Below are 6,509 nucleotides of genomic sequence, written 5' to 3'. Positions count from 1 at the left end.
GATATTGGGGGCGGAAAAAAGAGGGACGAGAGCGCGCGCAGAGAGAGAGAGAGAGAGAGAGAGAGAGAGAGAGAGAGAGAGAGAGAGAGAGAGAGAGAGAGAGGAGAGAGAGAGAGAGAGAGAGAGAGAGAGAGAGAGAGAGAGAGGAGAAGAGAGAGAGAGAGAGAGAGAGAGAGAGAGAGAGAGAGGGAGGGAGAGGGGGCACGGGTCAGATGGGACTTAAAGGGTGACGAGAGAAGGATAAAGAGTAGACCTTAGAGATTAAGAATAACAGGTGATGGAGGGAGAGAGGAGTATTTATATGAGATTCAGCTGGTATGTTGAAGTAAGATATACTGAGATGATAAAAAATCCTTTCGTGATCCAAGAAATCTTTAGTGGGTTGAAAAAGCTTTATAACAAAGGCATTAAATTACCTCCTTTAAAGTTCTCACACATGGATTTTGACCTCCTTGAAATTAATTTGAAAACCCTATGACAAAATTTCTATTCTCAGTTCATAAAATATTATGTCATCTTTTTTTTTTTGTCTGACCTTATCAAGAGGTTATTTTAAGTTATACATCTTATGTTACGCAAGTACGTTTTCTTTGCATTTCTTTTCACCAGCTAGACATCGTTTGTCTTACTGATATTTAACTCTAGTTTAATTTTTTCTCCACACAATTTAAAAGGCCCCACAGCTCCGGTAACTTCTGATTTGATTGATGGCTCCAGTTTGCAGTACGAACAGGCAGAGCATCCTATATTCTGTGTAAGTTATTTATGTTGTGTATGTTTGATCATTAGTGGGCTTCTAAAATAGGCCGGGAAGCGAGGGAAGGAGGGGGGAGGGTGGGCTGTAGGGAGGGAGGGAGGGAGGGAGGGAGGGAGGGAGGGAGGGAGGGAGAGAGGGAGGGATGGATGGGGGTGTAGGGAGCACAGCATCTCCCCTGCCTCCTCCCATTCTCCTCCCTTGTCTCCTCTCTTTCATCCTCCCCCCTCGCTCTCCCACTCCTTTTAGACGCATGCTAGGGGCTCGCACACATTAATTAAGGAGTAAAGTGTCGTTTTGATGAGACTGTCAAACTAATTAGGACAAAAATGTACTCCGGAACCCTGCACACATCACCCACTTTCTCTAGCCAATTATCAACCGGGAAGTGTGTGTGTGTGTGTGTGTGTGTGTGTGAGCTTTTGTGTGTGCATTAGTATGTGTCTGCAGGTGCATGTTTGTGTGAGATAAAGACAGAGGTGGAAGGATGTTTTTATATGTGCGTTTGTGGTACACTTCTGTGATTAGCAGTGTGTATGTTTGTGTACATTGTGTGCACGTGTTGACCTGATACACATCCGACTCCTCGCAGTCTTCTTCTTCATCTAAACCTTTGTTGTTTCAACACACTCTTTTTCATGCCTCCCTCCCTCCCTTCCATCTCTTATTCCCTCCCTCGTTCCAAGCCTTCCTCCTTTTTTCCATCCTTTCCTCCCTCCGTCCCACCTTCCGACTATGCACCCATCGTGTCCTAGAGCCCATACCACCATCATCACATCGTTGAGCTTTCTTTAACGTAGTCTGAAAAACTTGAGTGTCTTGTACACGCTTTGGTAATAATCTGGTAATGGTAATTTGGTAATAATCACAACAACCTGTTTGCTTTCGATGTTGTAGGAGGGCGAAGGTGAGATGGATATCAAACCATATTATCTTCAGCACCAATTTTAATAAATAGGTTTAAAACGTGTATCTGTTTTTTCCAGCAATAAAGCTTAATCCTGCTTAAAAAAAATATATATATGCAGATCACTTTAAAAATATAATTAAATGTAGACAAAAGGCAAAGCTGTGTTTGGATTTGTTATCCTAATGTATTCTTATTAGAAATCTCTTTGGGAGTTTGAATGATTTTGTTGGAAATGCCGCACGGAAAATTAGCCAGAACCCTGTATGATGCTTGTTTGTATGAAGTACCATAGCATGCCTTTTCTTCCCTTATCTGTTTAAGATATGTCGGCCCTTCTGGCTTCCCATGTGGCCCTCCTTTCATCCCTGTCTCTCTGTCTCTCTGTCTCTCTGTCCCGCTCTCTCTCTCTCTCTCTCTCTCTCTCTCTCTCTCTCTCTCTCTCTCTCTCTCTCTCTCTCTCTCTCTCTCTCTCTCTCTCTCTCTCTCTCTCTCTCTCTCTCTCTTTCATCTTCCTCTTCCCTGTGCTACATCTTTTACTCAGCTTGGCCAACATCTGCAACAACCTTGTAATCATACTGTTCTGCATTCCTACTGTACCAACACTGTCGGCCTGAAAAGAAGCAATGGGAGCAAATGCACGCTTGTGCACACTTGTGCACGCTTGTGTGTGCTTGTGCGCGCTGCTTGCCTTCCTTCCTCCTGTTTGTGTTTCTGGTGCATGTCTGTGTGCACATTTTCTCTCACGCTTACCTCTGGCTGTGTAAATGTAATGTAAGAGACACCAACCCAATTGCTTTGTTGTCATATTGTTGTGTTGAGGCCGACACATCAACATTTCACACAGACTTTAACAGTGCATTACACAGTGTGTCATATTTTCTATTAACTGGGTCTAAATGCGGTTGCATATTGTGTCATTTTTGGAAATTTTACTTTCTGCATAGTGCTTACTCGCTGAAGTGACTGTGCTTAGAGCAAAGGTGCATTCCTATGGCTTTTATTTGTGTTTCCATCTGGGATTATAAAGTACTATCTCACTACCTCTGGTAAGAGTGAATCACTCAAAGCCAAAATGTTCTGGGTTCGATCCCCATGTCGAAAGTCTATCCGTAGGCATCCTAGAGCAAGGCACCACCTAACCCCTACCTTAATGGCGTGTATTCTGAGGTCTGCAGCCGATGCAAGTTTCTTTGGATAAAGGCACTAATTAAATGTCTAAATGGTAAATTAAGTTATCGCTATCTCATGAATGAGTTTCTTAGTAACCAGCTCCGGTAATGAGGGCTTTATGATTTTTTAATTTCTCTGACACACTTCTCCCCATAATGGAATCCCTGAGCGACCTGCATCGTATTGTGTTGACTGTGTCACCGACACCATCCCTCATCCTCATTCAGAGAGCGAGCCGCAATCTCAGCAACACACTCAATGACGTACCCTGAGGAAGTATAATATCCTCACTGAGACCCCTCAATCGTTTATCTTAGATGGCAGGCAACTGTTTAACAGCCAACATGTATTGGTCCAATCGATCGACCGCACGACATATATCTGAATGAATAATCACAAACAAACAGACAAAAGTCAATACTAATGTTTTGTTTTTTCAGCTACTGGGGCAGCAGTAGCTCAGTAGGTAGAGCGGGTTGGCTGGTAACTGCAAGGTTTCTAGTTTGATCCCCGGCTGCTCCTAGAGTGTCGAAGTGCCCCTGAGCAAGGCACCTAACCCTAACTGCTCCCGACGAGCTGGCTGTCATGGTTGACTCCGACATCGGTGTGGGAATTTGTGAATGAATGGGTGATTGTCAGGCAATATTGAAAAGCGCTTTGGATGAAAGTGCTATTTAAATGCAGTCCATTTACCATTAATCTAGTACAACATGAGTTGGCATCATAATCTCTCTTCTCTGGCCTCACACAACATCTCAAATACGGCAACTGTATTTTCTGTACAGAATAGGGTCAGAGTGATACTCCTTGACGGTCAGCAGTGTCCAAGCAATACACTTACGTTTCTGTTTTGTTTGCAGTCTTTTAGTTAATTACTAAAGTAGGAGGACAACTTTGAGGAAAACGTTTTAACAAGGGACTTCTGAGACTAACCCTGGTTATCTGGTTCTGATTCATGCAGTCCTGAGGGTAATGAGATCAAGCACCTTTACTCATAGTTCCGGTCAATCCTCAGGGAACCATGGTTCTGTAAGGTAACAAAGAACTGCTCTGGCTCAGCCCCTGTGTTCCTAAATCAAATCAAATACATACAGGTGGTTCTCTTAGCATGAGAGCAATAAACCCTAGGTCCCCACTCCATGAATCTAATCTCCACACAGGAGTGGATTGGAGCTCCTATAATACACTTTGCCTCACGTGCGGCCTGACAAAAGGCCAGTAGACACCCCATCATGAATAATCTGTGCGAGGGAAGAGGGATGCTCAGAAGGCTGCTGTGCGGCTGTGCGGCGAGCTGGCAGGATACGGTCCAGCTGTTGCCAAGGAGAGACGGTCACCGGGGGCGACTGCAACCAGCTGCCGCTCTGGCTTAAAGAGGTGTACTTGACTTGAACGACTGCCCCCCCCCCCTCCCCCACCCCACCCACCCCCGAACCCCCACCCATACCACCACCCTCCAGTCAGAGAGTCTTTACACCTCGCCAGGTTGTTAGGAGTCTGACCGGCTGCGGGAGAACACACGTGATGTTGTCCTCAGTAAACCGCCCGCCTCGAGCTGGCCAAGTGATGCGGTTTATATAGTGCAGAGCGTATTAGGTAGTCCAAGGGATGTAGGCCATGCAGTACAGCAAAGTGAAACCGTTTAAGTGATAAAGAGTATGTTATACAGCCTGGGACTGCGTTGATTTGATGTAGTATATACGATGTAGTATACCTGATGTAGTTCATGCCGTTTATATGATATTGTTTATGTGATGTAGCTTATATGATGTTTATAGTTGATGTGATGCCGTTCTTTGTTGTGTTTTATATAGTGTATTTAATAAAGTGTATTCAATGTAGTAAAAGTGATCCAGTTTATGTGCTATAGAGCATGTAATACAGTGTATTTGATGTAGTATATGTAATGTAGTATATTTGATAAGGAGACTGTAATACAGTGTCTTTGATGTAGTAAAAAGTGATGCAGTTTATTTGCTATAGGGTATGTAATACAGTATATTTTATGTATTATAAGTAATGTCGATTAATCTGATATGCAATATGTGATACAGTGTCTTAGATGTAGTAAAAAATGATGTAGTGATACAGAGCACGCACAGCTAATGTGAAATGGGAGCTTTGAACACATTTCCTCCCTGGATCCCAATCGTCTCCCTGCCTGCGGCCAGTGTCCTCATTAAGACCTATTTTAACGCTCCAAAATTACCATTCTCCATCCATTCGTCATGTGTTTAATAGATGTCACCTTGCTGGTTGTTCAACATCACTAAACGGCAGTCTTCAGACCCGGCCGAGACACGCGGCAGCACCAGGCGTGGCAGACACGACCGGGTGATTCATGACTCGGTTTGTATGGTTTGTGTTGTTTGCCCTTCCTGGGGGAACACACAGACACCAGCCGGCCAGGCAGCTGGCCTTATGAGCCATTGGGGGGGGGGGGGGGGGGGTGCCGTCATAGTCTTGTTGAGTTGGATATTGTTTAGATAAAGAGTCTTATCTTGTATTGATTAACCTATCAGTGTGCATAGATTCACAGTCTATCTAATCAAAACTATTTTGTATATATTGTCTGACTGTATCCAGAGTGATTAATTTACAATTTGAGTTTGATTTTTGATTCATGTGTATGAGTGATTGCTTATATTTTGGATTATATTTACGATAGATTATATTTGTATAATATATATATAAGTGATGGGCGATACTCGCGATAATAGCATTGTTAACGCAAATTCGTTTTGTGCATAAGACAAATTGTGCACAAGACAAATTGTGGACAAGACAAGGCGTCATTATGTTTAGTCACGGAGAGAATGAATGCCTCTCCTGCATTTAACATAATTCCTCATTAAATCGCCTCCAATCCCAGTGCAGACAGGCTTCACTTAACCATGTACATGTACATATAGCCCGTTCAGTGATCTGGGCTATAATAACGGATAATAACCAGCCTGACCCTTACTGGAGAGTGGGCTTCACTCAACCCGTCGGTGGGTTTTATTTTTTATGTTTGCGCACATAAGAGTAGTTCTGTTCTTATTGTACTTATTATAATGACACATACTTATGTGTCATTATTCTACTATCACCATGTCATTCTAGTATAAAATATAGTCTAAAGTATAATAATAAATGGTAATCCGGCTGATGCCGTTTAGAGGAATAATGAAGTCTCTAAACGGCATAACCCGAGCGTTACGTAGTGCTACGAATGCAGACAAAATCTCTCAATGTCAAAACAGTTCAATGTGAAAACCAGGCTTTCCTGAAACCTAGCCTTTATGAAAGCGCTGTCTGCGGTAGCTGGACCTCCGGGCTTCAAACTGTATTTGGCCCCTCTGGTTATTCATGTTTTTAATTGTTATTAATTGTTGTTTTGGCACAATTTATTTGTGCCAATGACGCATTGATCAACTTGTTTCTGCGGGTACAAAACTCCAATCAATAATGAATGAAAAGTATATGCGACGGTTGATCAACAGTTGCTTTGGTTGGAGTTGTCAAACTGAATGACGTTGGTGAGCTTTTTCTTTTATGAAAAAAAATGGATGTGGCTGGCAGGGGGCCCGCAGCAGGGAGACTATAAATAATCAAGTTCCTTTCTAATCATGGTTTTAATTGCCATGAGTTGTGATTTGAGCAGATCGGTAAAAGCCTTACCTGGGTTGTTCC

The sequence above is a fragment of the Gadus chalcogrammus genome, chromosome 3 (assembly GCF_026213295.1).
Source record: "Gadus chalcogrammus isolate NIFS_2021 chromosome 3, NIFS_Gcha_1.0, whole genome shotgun sequence".
Classification (NCBI taxonomy): Eukaryota; Metazoa; Chordata; class Actinopteri; order Gadiformes; family Gadidae; genus Gadus; species Gadus chalcogrammus.
Note: the sequence above shows the minus strand (reverse complement) of the source record.